Source organism: Bos grunniens, chromosome X (genome assembly GCF_055505025.1).
Source record: "Bos grunniens cultivar Pamir isolate PY7600 chromosome X, Bosgru_T2T1.0, whole genome shotgun sequence".
In the NCBI taxonomy this organism is placed as follows: Eukaryota; Metazoa; Chordata; class Mammalia; order Artiodactyla; family Bovidae; genus Bos; species Bos grunniens.
In genome coordinates this window covers 24,297,868-24,320,858 of record NC_141194.1, presented here as the reverse complement: position 1 = coordinate 24,320,858, position 22,991 = coordinate 24,297,868, and the positions used below count along the sequence as shown (strand labels likewise).

The following is a 22,991-nucleotide window of genomic DNA, read 5'->3' as shown; positions in this document are numbered from 1 at the left end:
AATGATCCCTGCCCTCGTGGAGCTTATAAATTTGCTAAATTGATCTGCCTTAGACAGGACTTTTCTGTGTCAAATATTTTTTTATGATAACATGATTTGCTTTGAGAGATTAAGGCCTGCAAATGTTTCAAGCTTTCTACACGCTGGGGAAACATTCTGAGTGCCATTTACTTTTTTCCAACTTAGAGGAGTGTGATTTCTACCTTATAAAATAATGTGGAGAAATAGAGAATAAAATTGGTAGACCAGAGGGTAAGTTGTCTGCAAACTTCAGATTTCTGAATTAGCCGTGGGGATAGAGATCTGCAATGATTAGTGATTCCCTAGGACTCACTTCCCTTAGGAGACTAAAATAAGGGCTTGTGAGAGATTGTACCCAGTAATGGGAAACTATAAAGCCTCTTGTTGAGGCCAATACTTACCACAGCAATCAGCCTGACACTTCAAGTGTAGTAGACCCAATTAGCTTATAAAATCACGTTGAGGAGAGTTCAGGCCAAAAGCTAAAAGCATACACAGTAATGCTGTTTTGGCATATCTAAATATGTTTCTGAGTTTTAATGCTAATATTATGGCTAAAGAAATAAAGAATACCTTCTGGAAGAAGGTGATAGGGGGCAAAGATATAGAAATCTGATTATTAGACAAGAATGATAAGATGTTATGTTTGTTTACTCTAACTGCAGAGAAATTTGAAGAGGTCTCTAATAGTGGAATGAATGGATGGAAAGATGGTTCCAACTCAGTCCTGGCTTATGGACTGAGCTTGTCTATTCCTAGTGGCCAGTGTATTCCTATTTTCGACACATGGATACATCTAAATAAAGTATATTGGGTCTGATAGCTTCTTTTTGGTGGGATAGCATTTTATGGACTCAGATAAAGAAAAAGGGAAACATTACAATGTAATAACTGCAGAAATGAAACTAAAAAGAATTAAATTTTTTTTTGTTTTATCTTGTATCCACAATATAAATATAGGTTTCTGCTAAAATATGTAAACTCTTGAGCTTCCCAGGTGGCTCAGTGGGTGAAGAATCCACCTGCAGTGCAGGAGATACGGGTTCAATCCCTGGGTTGGGAAGATCCCCTGGAGGAGGACATGGCCACCCACTCCAGTATTCTTGCCTGGAGAATCTCATGAACAGAGGAATCTCATGGGTTACAGTCCATAGGGTCGCAAAGAGTCGGACATGACTGAATTGACTGAGCATGTACACATATTGTAAATTATCAATAATTTTCAAAATTGGCACTACCAATATAACTATTATGGCAATGGTTAATCCTATATTTTGAACTATTTAAGCAATCTTTTTGTTTTAGTATTTGTATGCACTATTGTAGGTGTGCCCTTATATCACTTTTTGTCTGTATCATTTTGTTTTATTGCTTTTAGTTTTCTCAGGTTCAATTTACTAAATAGTCCTTATCTCCAAATATAAGTGAGTGTACTAAAATTCCTTTGAAATTGGGGTGTGCTAAATTCAATGCTTTATTTCTAGTTTAGAAAGAAAATAACCCTATTAGAATAGTCTTTTAAAATAAATTTCCCAGTGGTCCTGACCAATATCTTCTTTAATTTCCCATTTAATTTTCTTCCTGGTTTCACACAAGGGTCTCTTTCAGTGCTCACCCAACCCCAGTTTCTTTCTCCTACCAATAGACATAAAGCAGATTATTTTCTCTGAGGTACTATTTTGAATTCATCTGAGTTACATATCTGGTACAAGAACTAAATTCTCTTTCATTGGTACCATTTATTCTTCTTCATCATGGATGATACGAAATGAGTAGTTCATGGGCAATTCCTCTAAATTAGAGACTGCTTATTGTTACATCTTGAGTTTTCTTCTAGGGTAAGTTTTTAGTCCTAGTAAAAAAACTTTTTCAAAGTTTATTGAGAAATTGTTTCTTCAAAATCCTATATATTCTAGATTCATAAAGCTAGATATAGTCTGCCAATTGATAATGTATTTTGACAGTAGTTACCGATTTATAAGCTTCCTATAGTCAACAGTATGTCTTAATTTTCCCAAGAAATTCTATGCAGTTATTGTTTTACACCTATTTTTTCCCTCATATCTTTCCACACCCAGCAAATGCATATGCCACTTGATATGACATGCACCTATTAAAGAAATAGTTTTACAGTGTCTTAGTCACATGCTTTCTTCAAACAGAAACACCCGTGTGGCTTTCTGGATGACAAAAGATAGCATAGCCTTGACAGTACTGTTTGCTGATTAGCAATTAATTAAAATCCCTAATTTAACTGAGAAGAAATTTATCACATTACTTTTAAATACATTTTTTTCCTGTAAATCCAACCTTATAATTATCCCCCTGCCTGTGATTAATACTGAACCACGAGCCACAAAGAGGCTCTTACTCATATCTTTTGGAGGACAGAATCAAGAAGGACTGCCCATGTAAAGCCTCTCTTGTGTTGCTCCTAGAGATTCAATGTGCAGAGCAAGAACAGGACATCTTTGTAATAGAGGTTTAGGTTCTGAATTGTTCATACTTGTATCCCATGACTAGTAATGTAAGTCTTGAGAGGAAAAGATCTGCCTCCACTCATGAAAGCCAATAAGACAAGATATTTCATCTCCCAGCCTGTCAGTTAATATGCTTTCACCCACAAGTGGCAGAATCTCCACCTCAAAGTGTATTAAAAAATAAGTAAATACATTATACTATATATCACAAAGCTCAGAGAGACTGCAGGAGGGCTTCAGGGTGAGGCATTTAAATAGCTCAGTGATGTCAGGGACATAGTTTCTTTCCAGCTCTCCATCTTCATTCCACAAAGCTGGCTACCTTTTGAGATGGGTAACTTCAGAAAACTCGGCAGCATATCTATGTAACAGTGCCCAGAGGAAGCTGAGATGATTTTTCTGCTCTCCTAGGAGTGAAGAAATATTTCCATGAGCTCACAAGCAGACTTAATCACAATATTAAGTCTCCAAATATTCCTGAACCAATCAGACCCAGTTTCCCATGAGTCACGTGACTGGCGGAAGCTGGATATCCGAACAAAACTGTGGTTCCTTTAAGGAAGACTAATAGTTGAATGAGCTCTTAAGTGAACAGGGTGTTCACTATTCTCTGCCATCTGGAAGCTATGATAGAGGTACTAATTTATATTATCAACTGCCCCGGGTAAGCATTTCAGTATACAATCCTGCCCACACCCTTCTCATCCCCCTGCCCTGGAGTAAAATCCTCTTTTTTCTCACCGCTCACCCCGTGTACGCAGTGTGCCATTTCTTAAGGGCCTTTTTTGAACTGACTCTGACAACAAACATTACCCCCAGTAATATGGACCGAGAACACCAGCTCACTCTTGTCAGGCAGGGTGCAGGCTTAAAAGGGGACGGTTATAACTTGAGCTGTTTTTTTCTAAGTCAGCTTCATGGTTGATTCAAAACATATGAACTGGAGGATAATGTCTGAGCCCGGATTATAGATAGTTCTGAATGATAGGATGGCCCGTGCCAAACGTTGAGGATCGTGTTATGTTTGATAGAAATAGTCCAGAAGGGAAATTCTTCCTCATGGTCAAAATTTTAAATGGCCCAGTTAATAGTTCACCTTACTTAAAAGATAGGATGGCCAGAGCTAACTCTAAATAGCAATTCATCAGCTGACACAAATGGCTTATGATTTAACTGGATCATCAGAGACTTGAAAGGAATAAGACTGTACTGCCTTAAAGGATGCCGTATAAAACCTAAATCTGTGCATAATGTATAATGCTGCTGGTCCCTAGTCAGCATTCATGTAATAAACTGGAGGGAGTGGAGATGCTGGCTCTCACGATTAAATCTGAATCACTCAGTGTTACTTCATACTTCAGATCGTCATACCTCTAGGTTCTCATTTTAGTACCCTAAAATGCATGCTTCCACTGTGCAATATATTTCTCTTAAATTCTAAATGACACCTAGAGGTTTCAGCCTTTTAATGCCATTGTGTAAACAGGCAAAAAAACAGGGAGGGGGGTGAGTAGGGAGAGGTTATGGCACTGATTGGAGTGATTGATCTTAATTATTAAGGGGAAATAAGGTTGCTGATATACAACAGAGGTAAAGAGCGGTGTTTATGAAATTCAGATGACCCATGAGCGACTCCTTACACTGCATTGTCTGGAAGCAACTGATGACGGAAAACCACTGCAGCTTTATGAAAGAAAGTCTCTGAGCGATCAAACCATGGTCAAGGCAGAAGAAAACTTTACTCTCCCTCTCTGGGTTCTGGCTGGTGTAAGAATTAAATTAACATGACACAGATTAACAGGAGAAAATCAAATTGAATTTCATATGTACAGGAACCCCACACACGAGTGACTAAACAACAACAAAGAGATTGTTACTGTTTATAGTAAGTGAACATGGCTCATTAGTTTTGGACATTTAAGAGAGGGTCAGAGACAGAAAAGTGAAATGAGACATACACACAGTCTGAGCTAAGGCATGGGGTAGGGCCTGGGGCTTCCAAGGACAGGAGGGTGATCCATAGGTCAGTAGGGGAACAGTTTGGAATTTAGATGTTTGCCCCACCATACAGAAGGGGCCACCTAGATAAAGTTTATCTCCAGTAATAACTCTCTTCTGGGAAAGTTTCCCAGTTTAAATTCTCCTAGGTAGTTAAGGGAGGGTCCATAGTTCATCTTGAGCCCTTGGGGTCTCAATTATCTTTAGATCAAAATAAACCTCAAGAAAAAGTGCCATGTTTTGGGGGAGGCTTATTCTGACCCCCTACACCACTTAGCAGTAAATAATGTGCCTAATAACTTTTTAATCAGCTCAGGAAACGGCTGAAGAAATGGAAACAGAATGGGTAATGGGAAACCTTATAAATACCTGCAATCTGGTGAACAATTGCAAAAATAGAGAATGACCCCCTCCCCCATGTTTCCTACCCTGTTTGTTGTGTCACAAACAGGAAGATATTTTAAATAATTGGTCTTTCTTCTTTTCTTTCTTTCTACTCTAAGTGGGATACACAGTGATGGGACGATTTAAAACACTGATACAAAATCTTTACCAAATACTGAGGCATCACCTAGAGATGGTGACTTATTACAATCTAACATCACCTAGAGATTGTTGAAGATGGTGAAGGACAGGGAATCCTGGCGTGCTGCAGTCCATGGGGTCGGAGAGAGTCAGACACGACTGAGTGACTAAACAACAACAAAGAGATTGTTACTGTTTATAGTAAGTGAACATGGCTCATTAGTTTTGGACATTTAAATAAGAAAGGATGGATTTGGATATTGAAAAGTCTGTGGTGTGCACTTATTATTTTTGGAACTCAGCATCTAAATAACACTTTTTGGGGGGAGTAGGAGGGGCAATTCTCCACTTGAGTTAATCCTGGTAGGCAGAGGAAGGGCCCTGCATTTTACTACAAAATTCACCATGGATCACATTTTCTCCCTTTCCCTCTAGCCATGACACAGGTGCATGACATAAGCTTGGCAATTAGGGTGTCCTGAGCCTTAGATTTTTTTTAATTCATTTTTAATTGGAGGATAATTGTTTTAGTGTTGTGTTGTTGTTTCTGCCATACATCAGCATGAATCAGCCATAAGTATACGTATGTCCCCTCCCTCTTGAACTTCCCACCCCATCCCACCCTTCTGCTAAGTCGTTTCAGTCGTGTCCGACTCTGTGCGACCCCATAGATGGCAGCCCACTAGGCTCTCCCGTCCCTGGGATTCTCCAGGCAAGAACACTGGAGTGGGTTGCCATTTCCTTCTCCATCCCACCCCTCTCAGATCAGATCAGATCAGAACAGTCGCTCAGTCGTGTCCGACTCTTTGTGACCCCATGAATCAAAGCACGCCAGGCCTCCCAGTCCATCACCAACTCCCAGAGTTCACTCAGACTCACGTCCATCGAGTCAGTGATGCCATCCAGCCATCTCATCCTCTGTCGTCCCCTTCTCCTCCTGCCCCCAATCCCTCCCAGCATCAGAGTCTTTTCCAATGAGTCAACTCTTCGCTTCAGGTGGCCAAAGTACTGGAGTTTCAGCTTTTGCATCATTCCTTCCAAAGAAATCCCAGGGCTGATCTCCTTCAGAATGGACTGGTTGGATCTCCTTGCAGTCCAAGGGACTCTCAAGAGTCTTCTCCAACACCACAGTTCAAAAGCATCAATTCTTCGGTGCTCAGCCTTCTTCACAGTCCAACTCTCACATCCATACATGACCACAGGAAAAACCATAGCCTTGACTAGACGAACCTTTGTTGGCAAAATAATGTCTTTGCTTTTGAATATGCTATCTAGGTTGGTCATAATTTTCCTTCCAAGGAGTAAGCGTCTTTTAATTTCATGGCTGCAGTCACCATCTGTAGTGATTTTGGAACCCAGAAAAATAAAGTCTGACACTGTTTCCACTGTTTCCCCATCTATTTCCCATGAAGTGATGGGATCGGATGCCATGATCTTCGTTTTCTGAATGTTGAGCTTTAAGCCAACTTTTTCACTCTCCACTTTCACTTTCATCAAGAGGCCTTTTAGTTCCTCTTCACTTTCTGCCATGAGGGTGGTGTCATCTGCATATCTGAGGTTATCGATATTTCTCCTGGCAATCTTGATTCCAACTTGTGTTTCTTCCAGTCCAGGGTTTCTCATGATGTACTCTGCATATAAGTTAAATAAGCAGGGTGACAGTATACAGCCTTGACGAACTCCTTTTCCTATTTGGAACCAGTCTGTTGTTCCATGTCCAGTTCTAACTGTTGCTTCCTGACCTGCATACAAATTTCTCAAGAGGCAGGTCAGGTGGTCTGGTATTCCCATCTCTTTCAGAATTTTCCACAGTTCATTGTGATCCACACAGTCAAAGGCTTTGGCATAGTCAATAAAGCAGAAATAGGTGTTTTTCTGGAACTCTCTTGCTTTTTCCATGATCCAGCGGATGTTGGCAATTTGATCTCTGGTTCCTCTGCCTTTTCTAAAACCAGCTTGAACATCTGGAAGTTCACAGTTCACATATTGCTGAAGCCTGGCTTGGAGAATTTTGAGCATTACTTTACTAGCGTGTGAGATGAGTGCAATTGTGCGGTAGTTTGAGCATTCTTTGGCATTGCCTTTCTTTGGGATTGGAATGAAAACGGACCTTTTACACTCCTGTGGCCACTGCTGAGTTTTCTAAATTTGCTGGCATATTGAGTGCAGCACTTCCACAGCATCATCTTTCAGGATTTGGAATAGTTCAACTGGAATTCCATCACTTCCTCTAGCTTTATTCGTAGTGATGCTTTCTAAGGCCCACTTGACTTCACATTCCAGGATATCTGGCTCTAGGTCAGTGATCACACCATCGTGATTATCTGGGTCGTGAAGATCTTTTTTGTACAGTTCTTCTGTGTATTCTTGCCATATCTTCTTAATATCTTCTGCTTCTGTTAGGTCCATACTATTTCTGTCCTTTATTGAGCCCATCTTTGCATGAAATGTTCCTTTGGTATCTCTGATTTTCCCACCCCTCTAGGTCATCACAAAGCTCGATGTTGAGCTTCCTGTGTTATGTACGCAGCAGCTTCCCACTAACTATCTGTTTTACATATGGTAATGTGTAAGTTTCAATGCTACTGTCTCAATTCATCCCACCCTCTCTCCTGCTGTGTTTGTTTTTCTAGATTCCATATATATGTGTTAATATATTTTAATATTTGTTTTCTCTTTCTGGCTTACTTTACTCTGCATAAGAGTGGAGCCTGAGAGTTTTTAACTTGAAGGCATTACAAAAAGACCAAGGGAAGCAGAAAAACCACGTGGTGTGGATGCAACAGTTAAGTATCCTGAGTCTACTGGTTTCAGGGCCATTTATTCGGGAACAGCAGTGCTAGCTGAGGTCTTCCTGAATTTGACTAAGTACGCCTATCTTCCTGCTAAGCTGCTAAGTCACTCCAGTTGTGTCCGACTCTGTGCGACCCCATAGACGGCAGCCCACTAGGCTCCCCCATCCCTGGGTTTCTCCAGGCAAGAACACTGGAGTGGGTTGCCATTTCCTTCTAATGCATGAAAGTGAAAGTGAAGTCACTCAGTCGTGTCCGACTCTTAGCGACCCCATGGACTGCAGCCTACCAGGCTCCTCTATCCATGGGATTTTCCAGGCAAGAGTACTGGAGTAGGGTGCCATTTCCTACATGTCTGTTATTTTACTATTCTGATTGTTTGGCCTTCTTCTCAACTCTATGAGTTTCCTGATATTCTTCCAATAGTTATTTTTCTGTTTCTGATTCTTAGCTTGCCTACATTACTTATAAGGTAAATCCTCATTGGTGCAGTAGGTAACTTATCCCCTACAGATCAGTTTTTGTTTCTAAAACAAAGAGCAGGAAGTGGGCACTTTAAGATTCTTTCAATTTTTAAATTCATTTGTAAAAAGAAAAATTACTTAAATATTTAAAAAATATGTTTTGGAAGTTTCCTTAATAAATGAATTCAACCATTCCAACCTGTAATTAATTTGATCTGCATAGAAAATAACTTGACAGATTTTTAGAAGTTACTCTCATGGTTTAAAAAATACTGTATTTTATTTTAAATACTCAAGTGAAAAATTATTCACTTAAATTATAAAGTAAGGAAATGCTTCACATATACCAACTATGCAAGCTACCATTTGTATCTCTAAATATTTGTCAAATTATAATTAACAACTCAATTGAGAAATATTATATGTCAAAATTCTATATGGCAAGGTATCTTTAACATTTTTTTAATGAAAAAGTGGTTACATGTAAATATTTCTATTCTTAGTAGTTTAGTTAGCTTGCTTATATATTACCAAGATTTGAAGATGCTTCCTCTGAAACTGGTTGCAAGTGATTTATACATTTTGAAAAATATGATGAAATGTCCAGAAGCCTCTGTTCTGCAAAGTATTTGACAAGCACATTCTTGTTTCAGTTGGGGGAAGCAAGCTAAACAAGAAAAACAGGAGAGTTGTTTGTAGTATCACAAGATAAATATCTTTTTGTAATTCAAGTTATAAACGGGAAAGAAAAATAAAAACAATGCTTTTCACGAGTGGTAGCACTAATTGCTTCTGATCTTAATTTTTTCCTGTGAATTTCCTTGAGTATCTTTTAGGTTACTGCTTAAATGTTTAATGAATGGATAAAATTATCTGTAACAGTGGTTAAATAGCAAATATTTTTTCAAATTTGATTTAAAAAGTGTCAAACACCATGAGGTTTTTTGTTGTTGTTGCACTAGGTTGATTCAACTTGAGGAAAGAAGTTGGTTGAACAAAGATATCTGTCAGAAAAAATCACTGTTAAATCCAAGCAGATTTATTTAGAAGCATCAATTAGAATAAAGTTAACCTTGTGTCTTTTCAAAGTGCAAAGGAGTAAAACCAATTTAACAAATACAAAAAGAAAACCAAAAGACTTCCACTAGCTATTTCTCTGTTATAGAAATATAACATCTCCAAGATATACTTCTTTGTATATTAATTCTAAACTAATGAAAACATGATTTTTTTTTCGAACTCAATATGTTTCAATATAAAACACATAAAACTTATGGAGAGAAAAGAGAGTCATGGTCCTCGAGAACTGCAATCCAGTAACCATGCAAAATAGATTAATTTGAAGATGAATTAAACCATTTTTTAAAAAAAGTAAAATTTACCTTGGATGTTTTTATAGGTGTATACACACATACACACACACATAATGTGTGTACTATAAGAGAATAAACAAATGACTAGTTGTAAAAATTCAGTATATGTACCTAAAAATTCATAGATTTTAAGCCTTTTATTTTGACAAGTGAAAATAATGCACTTTAGGCTAAAGATTTTGTTTAATCACATTTTATTTATTGATGTAAGATATAAAAATTTTTGAACTATTAGTGACTTTAAGCATGTAATTATTCTTCTATAGAAGCCTGCTTGGAACTTCTATGTATTTTGGGATAAATGTGTTATTAGATAAGTATTTTTCATAGGCTTGAAATGTGAACTAAGACTTTTAACTAAAGAACACAAAATGTTATCAATTTTAAATAATCCATTTTTATAGTTTTGACAGTCAATATTTTATTACAAAGTAATAACATTTACATATATATATATATATATATACAGAGTAATATATATGTATATATATGGAATATTTTAGAAATATATTCAACACATGCATAGGTGTAGGTAATATGTATAAAAATATAATAAGCTTCTGATAATTTTCTCTCTTTCACACACACACACAGAAGCATGCTGAATAAAAACCGCCTCTGCTGCTACAAGAATAACAATTATGGCTCCAAAATAGGGTTGTCATCTTGATGCTGAAGTATACGATTTTCATCCAGTTATGAAATTGCATTTTATTTTCACATGCACCTGTTTCTGTTCCATATTATATTATTCATTTGAACTCTGTTTTTTCTAGAATTGAGCCTTTGTGCTTTATTGAAGATTTTCAGCTCCTGAATGAAAAAAATAGTGGGTCAGACACTTTTTCTTTTGCCAAAAGACAAAAAGAGGCATATGTGGTCCTGAGATAATGCTTTTGGCTTCCTTCATTTAATATTGGAATCTTTTTCATTCACAAATCTTCTCAAGAATAAAGCAAAAGCCTTTATCCACCTCAATTTTAGAGGTTCTGTGTTCATTCTTAAGGGACAGTGCATAGTTTCTTTCCTATAGCCTCAGATTTAGAATGGTTAGAAGTTTCAGATCATTTACTCACTCAAGCCCCATACATATGCTTTAGATAATCCTCATTCAAAGTACATGCAGGTATACAATCTACAACTCGTATAAATGAAGCTAGAATACTTGTCTCCTGAGTCTGGCCAATGTATTGTTGGCAATAGCCAGAACATTAATAGTGTGATTTTTATTGTTTGCTTCTTTTAACACAGTATTCAAAAATAAGACATTAGCCCATTCAGGAATCAGTCTTCAAGCAGAAATAGAAGGAACATGAGATTAAAAACAGAAAGCAGACATTTAAAACCTGTGTTTTCTTGTCTATGGAGTAAATATATAAAAAATGCACTAAGTTTGGGGGACAATGTAATTAACAAAGAAAGATACCTTTGTGTTTAAACTAGTCATATATTGAGGCAACTTATAAAAGCTCTATAGAATCCAAGGAGGGCAGACTCCCCAATGCTCATTCAGATATACCAATGGAAAGTGTGTGTTAGTTGCTCAGTCACGTCTGACTCTTTACAACCCCATGGTTCGTAGCCCACCAGGCTCCTCTGTCCATGGAATTCTCCAGGCAAGAATACTGGAGTAAGTTGCCATTCCCTTCTCCAGGGGATCTTCCTGACCCAGGGATCGAACCTGGATCTCCTGTGTTGTGGGCAGACTCCTTACCGTCTGAGCCACCAGGGAAGCCCTGTACCAGTGGAGGCTAATGATAAATTTCTTACAGAGATCAGAATCAAAAGCCAAACAAAGACTTTTCTATAACAAGGATTCTTCATGGTACTTGTCTCACATGTCATCATCTTTCTATGTACCTGTGACTTTTGTATATTTCCCACTCTTTCATTCTGCAATTAATTTATCTGTTCTACTGTTCATGAACATTTGAGTTGTTCTAAACAATGCTATCATGGACATCCTTATAAATGTATCTTTGATCACATGGGGGATACTCAGTATATATCCTAGACTAGATTGTCATCATCATATCCTATGAATATATTTAATCATAATTGCTAATACCTAGTTTTTCAAAGTGGTTATACTCACAAAGTGTATCTGTGTACCCATTGTTACACTTCTTGAACAATACTTTAAATTATCTGTCTTTTAAAATATTTGCCTGTGTGTGTGTGTGTGTGTGTGTGTTATAAGTGGAGGAATCTCATTGTGGTTTTAATTGACATTTCCCAGAAAACTAAAATGGTTGTACACTTTTGTGTGTTTGTATTGGCAATTAGTATATACACTTTTGTAAAGTGCACTGTATGGGTGTCTAGTTGCTTTGTATCCTTCCCCATCATCTGACATTTTCTTTTTTTTTTTATTTTATTTTTAAACTTTACATAATTGTATTAGTTTTGCCAAATATCATAATGAATCCGCCACAGGTATACATGTGTTCCCCATCCTGAACCCTCCTCCCTCCTCCCTCCCCATACCATCCCTCTGAGTCGTCCCAGTGCACTAGCCCCAAGCATCCAGTATCGTGCATCAAACCTGGACTGGCATCTCGTTTCATACATGATATTTTACATGTTTCAATGCCATTCTCCCAGATCTTCCCATCCTCTCCCTCTCCCACAGAGTCCATAAGACTGTTCTATACATCAGTGTCTCTTTTGCTGTCTCGTACACAGCAAAATTGATGGACATTTTCCATCAATTGTTTTGACAATTTGAATGGTAGTTAATATATTTCATTGTGGAGTTAATTTATGCCTCTCAGATGAATGATGAAGTTGGGCACTATAAAAAGATTTTGGCCCTTTGAATGACTATTATAAAGTTCCCACTCAGGACTGTTGCCTATTTTATAAACACTGAATTTTCTCCCTCTTACTTATTTATAGAAGTGCTTTGTATAGAAATGGAATTTGTAATTCAAAAATTTCCATGCAAGAAAACTCTAGTCACATATATTTTCACAGTTGAGAACTAACATCACTCTTATGCAAACATTTCCAGAGAAAAGAAAAAGAGAGACCACTTCCTAATCTGTTTTGTGAGGTCAGCATGATTTTCTGTTGTAATTTTTTATTTGTATTGAAGTATCATTGATTTACTATATTGTGTTAGTTTCAGGTGTACAGCAAAGTGATTCAGTTTAGAATCACTTTCTAAAAATATTTTTTTCAGATTTTTTTCATTATAGGTTATTACAAGATATTGAATATAGTTCCTTGTGCTATAGTAAATCCTTATTGTTTATCTATTTTATATATAGTAGTTTGTGTCTATTAACCCCATACTCTTAATTTATTCCTCCCCTCCTTTTCCTTTTCCCTTTGGTAACCATAACTTTGTTTTCTATGTCTGAGAGCCTATTTCTGTATTATATATAGATTAATGTAGTATTTTTTAGATTCCACATGTAAGTGGTATCAAAAAATATTTGTCTTTCTCTGACTTAGTATGATAATCTCTAAGTCCATCCATGTTGCTGCAAATGATTTCATTTTTTTTTATTGCTGAGCAATATTCCATTACACAAATGTACCATATCTTCTTCCATTCACCTGTTGATGGACATTTAGGTTGCTTCCATGTCTTGGCTATTGAAAATATTAATGCAATGAACATTAGGGTGTATGTATCCTTTCAAATTATGGTTTTCTCCAGATAGATACCCACAAGTAGAATTGCAGGATCATAAAGTAACTCTACTTTTAGTTTTTAAAGGAACCTTTATACTGTTCTCCATAGTGGCTGTACCAATTTACATTCCTATCAACAGTGTAGAGGGGTTCCCTTCTTTCCATGCCCTCTCCAGCATTTATTGTTTGTAGACTTTTTATGATATCCATTCTGACTAGTATGAAGTAACAGTTTATTGTGGTTTTAATTTACATTTCTTTTAATAATTAGTGATGTTGAGCATCTTTTTGTGCCTGTCGGTCATCTGTATTTCTTCTTTGGAATGAATGAATGTTAGTTGCTCAGTTGTGTCCAACTCTTTGTGATCCCATGTCTGTAGCCCACCAGGCTCTTCTGGCCATGGGTATTCTCCAGGCCAGAATACCAGAGTGGGTTGCCATTCCCTTCTCCAGGGGATCTTCCCAACCCATGAATCGAACCCAGGTCTCCTGCATCACAGGCAGATTCTTTATCATCTGAGACACCAGGGAAGCCCTTCTTCTTTGTAGAGATGTCTATTTAGGTCTTCTGCCTATTTTTAATTTTTTTATATTGAATTGTATGAGCTGTTTTATATTTTGGATATCAACCCCTTGTTGGTTGCATCATATACCAATATTTTCTCCCATTCCATAGGTTGTCTTTTCATTTTGTGGATGATTTCCTTTGCCACACAAACCTATAAGTTTGATTAAGTCCTATTTATTTATTTTTGCTTTCGGAGGTTTATCTAATAAAATATGGGTAAGGTTTTATGTCAGAGAATGTTTTGCCTATGTTCTAGGAGTTTTATGATGTCAAAACTTATATTTAGGCCTTTAAACCATTTTGAGCTTATTTTTGTATATGGTGTGATGGAGTGTTCTAATTTTATTGATTTACATGTAGCTGTTTGACTTTTCCAATACCACTTGGGGCCAGAATTACTTTGATATCTAAGTATCTGAGGATAACTTTACAAGAAAAGAAAAAGCAGAGGCAATGTCACTCTCTCATGAACAGAAAAGGTACAAATCCTAGATGAAACATTAATCACTCAATATCCATCAACAGATGACTTGATAGAAACTGGATAACATTCTGTGGTATATCCATACACTGTGATCATTTTGATATTTGGAAAAACTAATACAATTATGTAAAGTTTAAAAATAAAATAAAATTTAAAAAAATAAAAAAATGAAAAAACTGATGATACACACAGCAATGTGAATGAATATGAAGAACAAAATATTGTCTTCAGTATGATCCTTCATATATGAAATTATAGAATAGGCAAAACTGTTTACTGTGACCAAAACTCTTTGGTAGTTACCCAGGGCCATGTGCTGGTAGGGTTAATTGTGTGTGGATGGGAGAGATGTTTTTGGATGATGAAGGTAAAATATTTTGATTGTAGTGGTGACTATGTGAGTTATTTACATTTGTGAAAATTCGTTGTTCTATAACCTTAAAAATGAAACATTTTCTTCTCTGTTAAATACATAAAATACATGGAAAATAAAATGAAACTATAAAATGGATACTTTTAAAAATCATAATGAGACATTACAACATTGACAGTAGAATGGCAACAATTAAATTTATTTATTTTATTTTATTTTTAAACTTTACAAATTGTATCAGTTTTGCCAAATATCAAAATGACTCCGCCACAGGTATACATGTGTTCCAATTAAATTTAAAAAAACTGTTTAACAACATGAAGTGCTAGAGAGCATGTAGAGTGACTATAACACACACACATGGCGGATGAGAGCAGATTGTTCTTGTGTTTTGGAAAACTCTTTGATAATACTAAGAAAGCTCATTTATCCAAGGTAAAAGCAGCTGTTCAGTCAATAGAAGAGCAGAAAAATTAATTGAGATACATAGTACAGGCAACAACATGAATGAACCTCACAGACCTAATGTTGACCAAAAGGAGCTAAACACATATGATACAATTCCACTTATAAAAGTTCAAAGAGAGGCAAAACTAAGCTAGAAGGCAGAGAGTCATGGTTACTTTTGGTGGGGTAGTGGTATGTTGGACTTCTGGAATGCTATTGTGCTTTTTTTTTTTTTTTTTTTTTACTGCATTGAGGGGCATGAGGTATCTTAGTTCACCTGCACCAACCCCCCGACCAGGGATCGAACCTGTGCCGTGTGGTGGAAGCTCTGAGTACTAACCACTGGACCATTAGGGAATTTCCTAATGTTCTATTTTTATGTGACTATTTATTACTAAGATGTGTGTTGTTTTTTTTAAATTCATCAGGTTGTGGAACTATGATTTAGTACTTTTTGTTTATCTAATACTTAAATTGAAGAAAGCTGAGCACCGAAGAATTGATGCTTTTGAACTGTGGTGTTGGAGAAGACTCTTGAGAGTCCCTTGAACTGCAAGAAGATCCAACCAGTCCATCCTAAAGGAGATCAGCCTGGGTGTTCATTGGAAGGACTGGTGTTGAAGCTGAAACTCCAATACTTTGGCCACCTCATGTGAAGAGTTGACTCATTGGAAAAGACCCTGATGCTGGGAAGAATTGGGGGCAGGAGGAGAAGGGGACGACAGAGGATGAGATGGCTGGATGGCATCACCGACTCGATGGACATGGGTTTTGGGTAAACTCCGGGAGTTGGTGATGGACAGGGAGGCCTGGCGTGCTGCGATTCATGGGGTCGCAAAGAGTCAGACACAACTGAGCGACTGAACTGAACTGAATACTTAAAATCTTTAAATTTAGATAATGAGATCGTATGGTGGTTCTCAAAATTCTCCACTGGCTTCTCACTACACTTCTAGTCAAATTTCAAATCCCTACTCACTCAACTCTGGCCACACTGGTCTGCTTTTTATTCCTTCAATTTTAAATCTTTTCACTTGCAGTTCCCTCTGCCTGGAACACCGTTTTCCAACATCTTGACCTAGCCTGCTTTTTATTGACATTCAGTTCTCTGCCATTCCTGAGATCTAAAAGCAGTTCTTTTTCACTTGATTTAAAATCCTGCATTTTTTTTTCCAGTGGAATTCTGACATCTGAAATTATCTGATCTATTTATTTCATAGTTTCTGGCTTTCCTGATTAGAGTGCAGAAGCCATTTTTGCAGAAACTTTGAATGTCTTGCTCTTTGCTTTATCCTCAGTAACTAGAATCCTGCCAGAGAGGCAGAGAGACGTTCAGTGAATAATTGGAACATGGGAATTTATAGATGAATGAGTGAGTGAATGAACTAAAAAGCGTATTGTATAGAAATTAATGACTATTGATTAACTATGAAATACTTTTATGGAACTGCATTAGGCAGGGAGAAATGTTAGGGAGTGATGTTTTTCTTCTACCTCTTAAATGACATTGTTGAAATATAGCCCAGGGAAAGGGCCTTGAGAATGATGATTTCAGTAGCTTTCCATTCCAAGTAATAGAACACTTACTTATTTACTTACTTATTTTATTTCATTTAATTTTATTTATTTATTTCCCTCAAGCTTTCATTATCCTACAGTGTCATTGCTGAAGTTTCAAAGGTGAATAATGTCACATAATGATTACATACTACCCTAAAAACCTGAGTATTATGAACATACATTTTTTCCAATACACTAAATGTATATTCTAAACACCTTATTCATAAAACCTATCAACACATCATATTTTTATACTTAAAGCAGATTATCATCTAATTTGTTTTGTTCACTTTCTAAAGAGTTGCAGGTGCAGGAGGGCATATAAGTGCCTTTTCATGATAATAATAATTTACTGAAATTTCTTAGACATAGCATTTTCCTTGTAATGTTTTAGCACCTATGTTCTCTTTAATACTTGCTGCATTTTGCTACCTGTAATATTTCATTTTCCCAGTTTGAACTATTAACAGGTTTTATAGTTCCTAAGAATTTTTCATCTTTTAGCCTTCAGTTCAGTTCAGTTCAGTTCAGTCACTCAGTCGTATCTGACTCTTTGCAACCCCATGAATCCCTCAAATCCTTATATTAATGTCAATAAATGGTGAATAACAGCAAACTCTATACAGAATTTAGCAAATGTGTATGAAAAGCCATATTTGCAAGGCTAAATGAATAGAACTCATCTATTATGATTAAAATTAGGTAACTTTTGCAGACCATACTCTAAATAGCTTACTATACCACTGATTAAGACAAAAGTTCAGTTGCAGAAACCAAAGTATATTCTTAGGAAGACATATTTGGAATGTAATTCATGTGAAATAAAACTATAGTTCTCATAGTCTCATTCTAATATATTAGTTTGAAGTAATTCAGTTTCTCAGTGGTGTCCAATTCTTTGAAATAATTATTTTTGAGAATGGTGTTCACAACATCAAGAAATCAGTAGTTACTAAGAAAGTATAGTGTTTTTCTAGCAATATCTAAGTGGACAGAAACATTTTGGTTTTAAACACTTGTGTGTACATGATTTTACTTGATTCTCACCACAACCTTAATTAATAAATATTTAGCTTCTTGCTGGGGATATTTTGAAATCGTTGTTTGCCAGTTCCAATATCATTTCTGAGATTGATTTTTTTAGCAATTTTCCTGCTTCTTTGTGTGTCTAGTTTTTTGTTTGTTTGTTTTATAGAATGCCATGTACTGGGGAGGATTTTAGAGGTTCTTTATTTTATTACCTTCCTCTTAAGAATGTTATGTCTTATTGGTTGATCACCATAGTTTTAACAACACTGTACTTACGAAAGCAGTGAAAGTATTAGTTGCTCAGTCATGTCCGACTCTTTGTGACTCCATGAACTGTAGAACCAGGCTCCTCTGTCCATGGGATTTCCCAGGCAAGAATACTGCAGTGGGTAGCCTTTCCCTTCTCCAGAGAATCTTCCCACCCTAGGGACTGAACCTGGGTCTCCCGCATTGGAGGTGGATTATTTACTGTCTGAGCCACCAGGAAAGTCATTGTGTGTGTGTGTGTGTGTGTGTGTGTTCAGTTGCTAAATTGTGTCTGATTCTTTTGTGACCCTGTGGACTGTAGCCTGCCAGACTCCTCTGTCTATGGGATTGCCCAGGCAAGGATACTGGAGTGGCTTGCCCTTTCCTTCTCCAGGGGATATTCCCAGCCCAGGGATCAAGCAAACCTTTCCTGCATAGCAGGTGAATTCTTTATCACTGAGCCACCAAGGAAGCCCCAACGTTAATGTATTTGAACACTTAAAATTAAGAAAGTAGACCTCATATTAAGTATTCCTACCACAACAAATGTGACCGGTGATGGAAGCAAGGTCCGATGCTGTAAAGAGCAATATTGCATAGGAACCTGGACTGTTAGGTCCATGAATCAAGGCAAATTGGAAATGGTCAAACAGGTGATAGCAAGAGGGAACATCAACATTCTAGGAATCAGAGAACTAAAATGGAGTGGAATGGGTGAATTTAATTCAGATGACCATTATATCTACTACTGTGTGCAAGAATCCCTCAGAGGAAATGAAGTAGCCATCATAGTCAACAAGAGTCCGAAATGCAGTATGTGGATGCAATCTCAAAAACGACAGAATGATCTCTGTTTGTTTCCAAGGAAAACCATTCAATATCACGGTAATCCAAGTCTATACCCCAAACAGTAATGCTGAAGAAGCTGAAGTTGAACAGTTCTATGAAGACCTACAAGACCTTCTAGAACTAACACCCAAAAAAGATGTCCTTTTCATTATAGGGGACTGGAATGCAAAAGTAGGAAGTCAAGAAACACCTGGAGTAGCAGGCAAATTTGGCCTTGGAGTACATAATGAAGCAGGGCAAAGGATAATAGAATTTTGCCAAGAGAATGCACTGGTCATAGCAAACACCCTCTTCCAACAACACAAGAGAAGATTTTACACAGGGACATCACCAGATGGTCAACACCAAAATCAGACTGATTATATTGTTTACAGCCAAAGATGGAGAAGCTCTATACAATCAGCAAAAACAAACCCAGGAGCTGACTATGGTTCAGATCATGAACACCTTATTGCCAAATTTAGACTTAAATTGAAGAAAGTAGGGAAAACCACTAGACCATCCAAGTATGACCCAAATCAAATCTCTTACGATTAAACAGTGGAAGTGAGAAATAGATTTAAGGGACTAATCTGATAGAGAGAGTGCCTGATGAACTATGGATGGAGGTTCATGACATTGTACAGGAAACAGGGATCAAGACCATCCCCAAGAAAAAGAAATGCAAAAAAGCAAAATGGCTGTCTGAGGAGGCCTTACAAATAGCTGTGAAAAGAAGAAAAGTGAAAAACAAAGGAGAAAAGGAAAGACATACCCATTTGAATCCAGAGTTCCAAAGAAAGCAAGGATAGATAAGAAAGTCTTCCTCAGTGATCAGTGCAAAGAAATAGAGGAAAACAATAGAATGGGAAAGACTAGAGATCTCTTCAAGAAAATTAGAAATACCAAGGGAACATTTCATGCAAAGATAGGCTCAGTAAAGGACAGAAATGAAATGGACCTAACAGAAGCAAAAGATGTTAAGAAGTGGTGGCAAGAATACACAGAAGAACTGTACAAAAAAGATCTTCACCACCCAGATTATCACGATGGTGTGATCACTCACCTAGAGCCAGACATCCTGGAGTCTGAAGTCAAGTGGGCCTTAGGAAGCATCACTAAGAACAAAGCTAGTTGAGGTGATGGAATTCCAGTTGAGCTGTTTCAAATCCTAAAAGATGGTGCTGTGAAAGTGCTGCACTCAATATGGAAGCAAATTTGGAAAACTCAGCAGTGGCTACAGGACTGGAAAAGGTCAGTTTTCATTCCAATTCCAAAGAAAAGTAATGCCAAAGAATGCTCAAACTGCTGCATAATTGCACTCATCTCACACGCTAGTAAAGTAATGCTCAAAATTCTCCAAGCCAGGCCTCAACAATACATGAACCATGAACTTCCAGATGTTCAAGCTGCTTTTAGAAAAGGCAGAAGAACCAGAGATCAAATTGCCAACATCCGCTGGATCATGGAAAAAGCAAGAGAGTTCCAGAAAAACATCTATTTCTGCTTTACTGACTATGCCAAAGCCTTTGACTGTGTGGATCATCATAAACTGTGGAAAAATCTGAAAGAGATGGGAATACCAGACCACCTGACCTGCCTCTTGAGAAATCTGTATGCAAGTCAGAAAGCAACAGTTAGAACTGGACATGGAATAACAGACTGGTTCGTAATCGGAAAAGAGTACATCAAGGCTGAATATTGTCATAGTGCTTTATAACTTACATGTAGAGCACATCATGAGAAATGCTAGGCCGGATGAAGCACAAGCTGGAATCAAGATTGCTGGGAGAAATATCAATAACTTCAGATATGCAGATGACACCACTCTTATGGCTGAAAGCAAAGAAGTAACAATGAGCCTCTTGATGAAAGTGAAAGAGGAGAGTGGAAAAGTTGGCTTAAAGTGCAACTTTCAGAAAACTAAGATCATGGCATTCGGTCCCATCACTTCATGGCATATAGATGGGGAAACAGTGGAAACATTGGCAGACTTTATTTTTTGGGGCTCCAAAGTCACTGCAGGTGGCGACTGCAGCCATGAAATTAAAAGACGCTTACTCCTTGGAAGGAAAGTTATGACCAACCTAGACAGCATATTAAAAAGCAGAGACATTACTTTGCCAACAAAGATCCGTTTAGTCAAGGCTATGGTTTTTCCAGTGGTCATGTATGGATGTGAGAGTTGGACTATAAAAAAAAGTGGATCACTGAAGATTTGATACTTTTGAACTGTGGTGTTGGAGAAGACTTTTGAGAATCCCTTGGACTGCAAGGAGAGTTAACCAGTTCATCCTAAAGGAGATCAGTCCTGAATATTCATTGGAAGGACTGATGCTGAAGCTGAAACTCCAATACTTTGGCCACCTGATGCAAAGTGCTGACTCATTTGATAAGACCCTGATGCTGGGAAAGATTGAAGGCGAGAGGAAAAGGGGACGACAGCAGATGAGATGGTTGGATGTCATCACTGACTCATGGACATGAGTTTGAGTAAACTCCGGGAGTTGGTGATTGACATGGAGGCCTGGTGTGCTGCAGTCCATGGGGTCGCAAAGAGTCAGACACGACTGAGTGACTGAACTGAACTTAAGTGAACCACAACAAAATGCAACAAAATTAAAGGAAATTTTTAAGTTTTGTTAAAGTCAGTCTATTTCACCTGTATCTTAGAAAGTCATGTTTACTTCTAGGTTATAGCTTTTCTGGGGTGTCAGTTGAAAGTCTTCTGTGTTCATGAAAGCCTTCTCCATTGGGATAGCCCAAACTCCAATGTCTCCCCACCATTCATGATCTCTAAAATCTCTGCCCTCTCTCTAGCCTCTTGATTATGTTCTCTGCTTGGTCTTCCAGAGTCTCACCCTTCATATGTTCAATTCAGGAACTGGCCAAGGACCCAAGCAAGAATTTATTCATGGGTTTTTAGAACTCTTTTCCTATAGTCCTCTCCTCTCAGTTTTCTATCTTTTAAGTTTCAGCTGTTTTTATGGACCCATTCTTTTTGCTTTGTCTTCTCCATCCAATGAGTCCATAGCTATCCTTGAGCTCTGATATGGTTGGATGGCATCACTGACTCAATGGACGTAAGTTTGAGAAGGCTCCACAAGTTGGTGATGGACAGGAAAGCCTGGCGTGGTGCAGTCCATGGGGTCTCAAAGAGTTGAACATGACTGAGCGACTGAACTGAACTGATGATTTGGAAAATACCTTCAAACACAGGACCAACCAGCCACCTCCTCCTCTAGTTTCCATCTGGTGTCATGCTGTTGTTTTGCTACCAGAATCTCCCATGGTATTTTCTATCCCTTATAGATCCAAGTTCTGTCTAACTATATCATCAGCTCTAGATCTGTATATCCTGAGTTTTCCTGTCAGTGAGTAAAGTCCTACACCCCTAGAATGTATAATTATCTACCTTATTCATCCAAAGACCTTAAAACTTTCATGGCCCCAGCTTTCAATATTGCTACAGATTAGCATCTGATTCCTAAATCAGTTTTCTAGTACAATGCCTTTGTCAAAGAGATGCTATTTACCCATCCAAATTCCTTTGTCTGTGTTTGGACCAGTGTGGTGTATGGTCCTAGCTTCTGAAATATCAGCGTTACTCATTTTGACTGAAGTCAGTTGGGCTAAAGCAAAACCCAACTTTGTTCTGCTAAAACTATATCAAAATGTTGAAAAACCTCAAAGATCTTACCTTAGCAGGCAGAAATATTTTTCTGTTGAGCATCAATTAACTTGAACACTACCTCTGAAATTGTCCAACAGAAGATTTAAAGGATTTCAGAGCTTTTCACTGAAGGCTATCTTCATTTATCCTGTTTCTAAAGTAGCCATTTTCATAAATGGTTGTATTCAATCCCACTTTTGTCCAGTACATCATGCAAAATGGAATGAAAAGAGAGTACACAATAAAATGTGAAGACTCCTAGCAACTTAGTCCTCAAAAATAAGTGGGGAATTTTTTCCCCCCAGTGTCTGAAAGATTTCCCTTTATAGGTCTGCTGAGTTGTATTTTGTCAGGCCCTATTAAATTGTGTTGTCATAGCTACATATGAATCGTATAGAATATAGAAAGACTTTATTTCGGCTTTTATAAGCATCTGCAAACAAGGGCAAAAAAAGATTTAAAATGTCTGATTTTACTGAGGCTTTTCA

At 37.5% G+C, this 22,991-nt stretch overlaps 1 long non-coding RNA gene across 1 annotated transcript in view; it reads left to right on the top strand.

Annotated features, from left to right (window-relative positions):
* LOC147339996 (uncharacterized) overlaps positions 1 to 17,822 on the top strand; it is a 107,346-nt gene extending 89,524 nt beyond the window's left edge. Inside the window, exon 3 of the long non-coding RNA XR_015159478.1 lies at positions 15,596 to 17,822. This is a non-coding gene — a long non-coding RNA (uncharacterized LOC147339996). The remainder of the gene's footprint in view (positions 1 to 15,595) is intronic.
* The last annotated feature ends 5,169 nt before the right edge of the window (positions 17,823 to 22,991 follow it).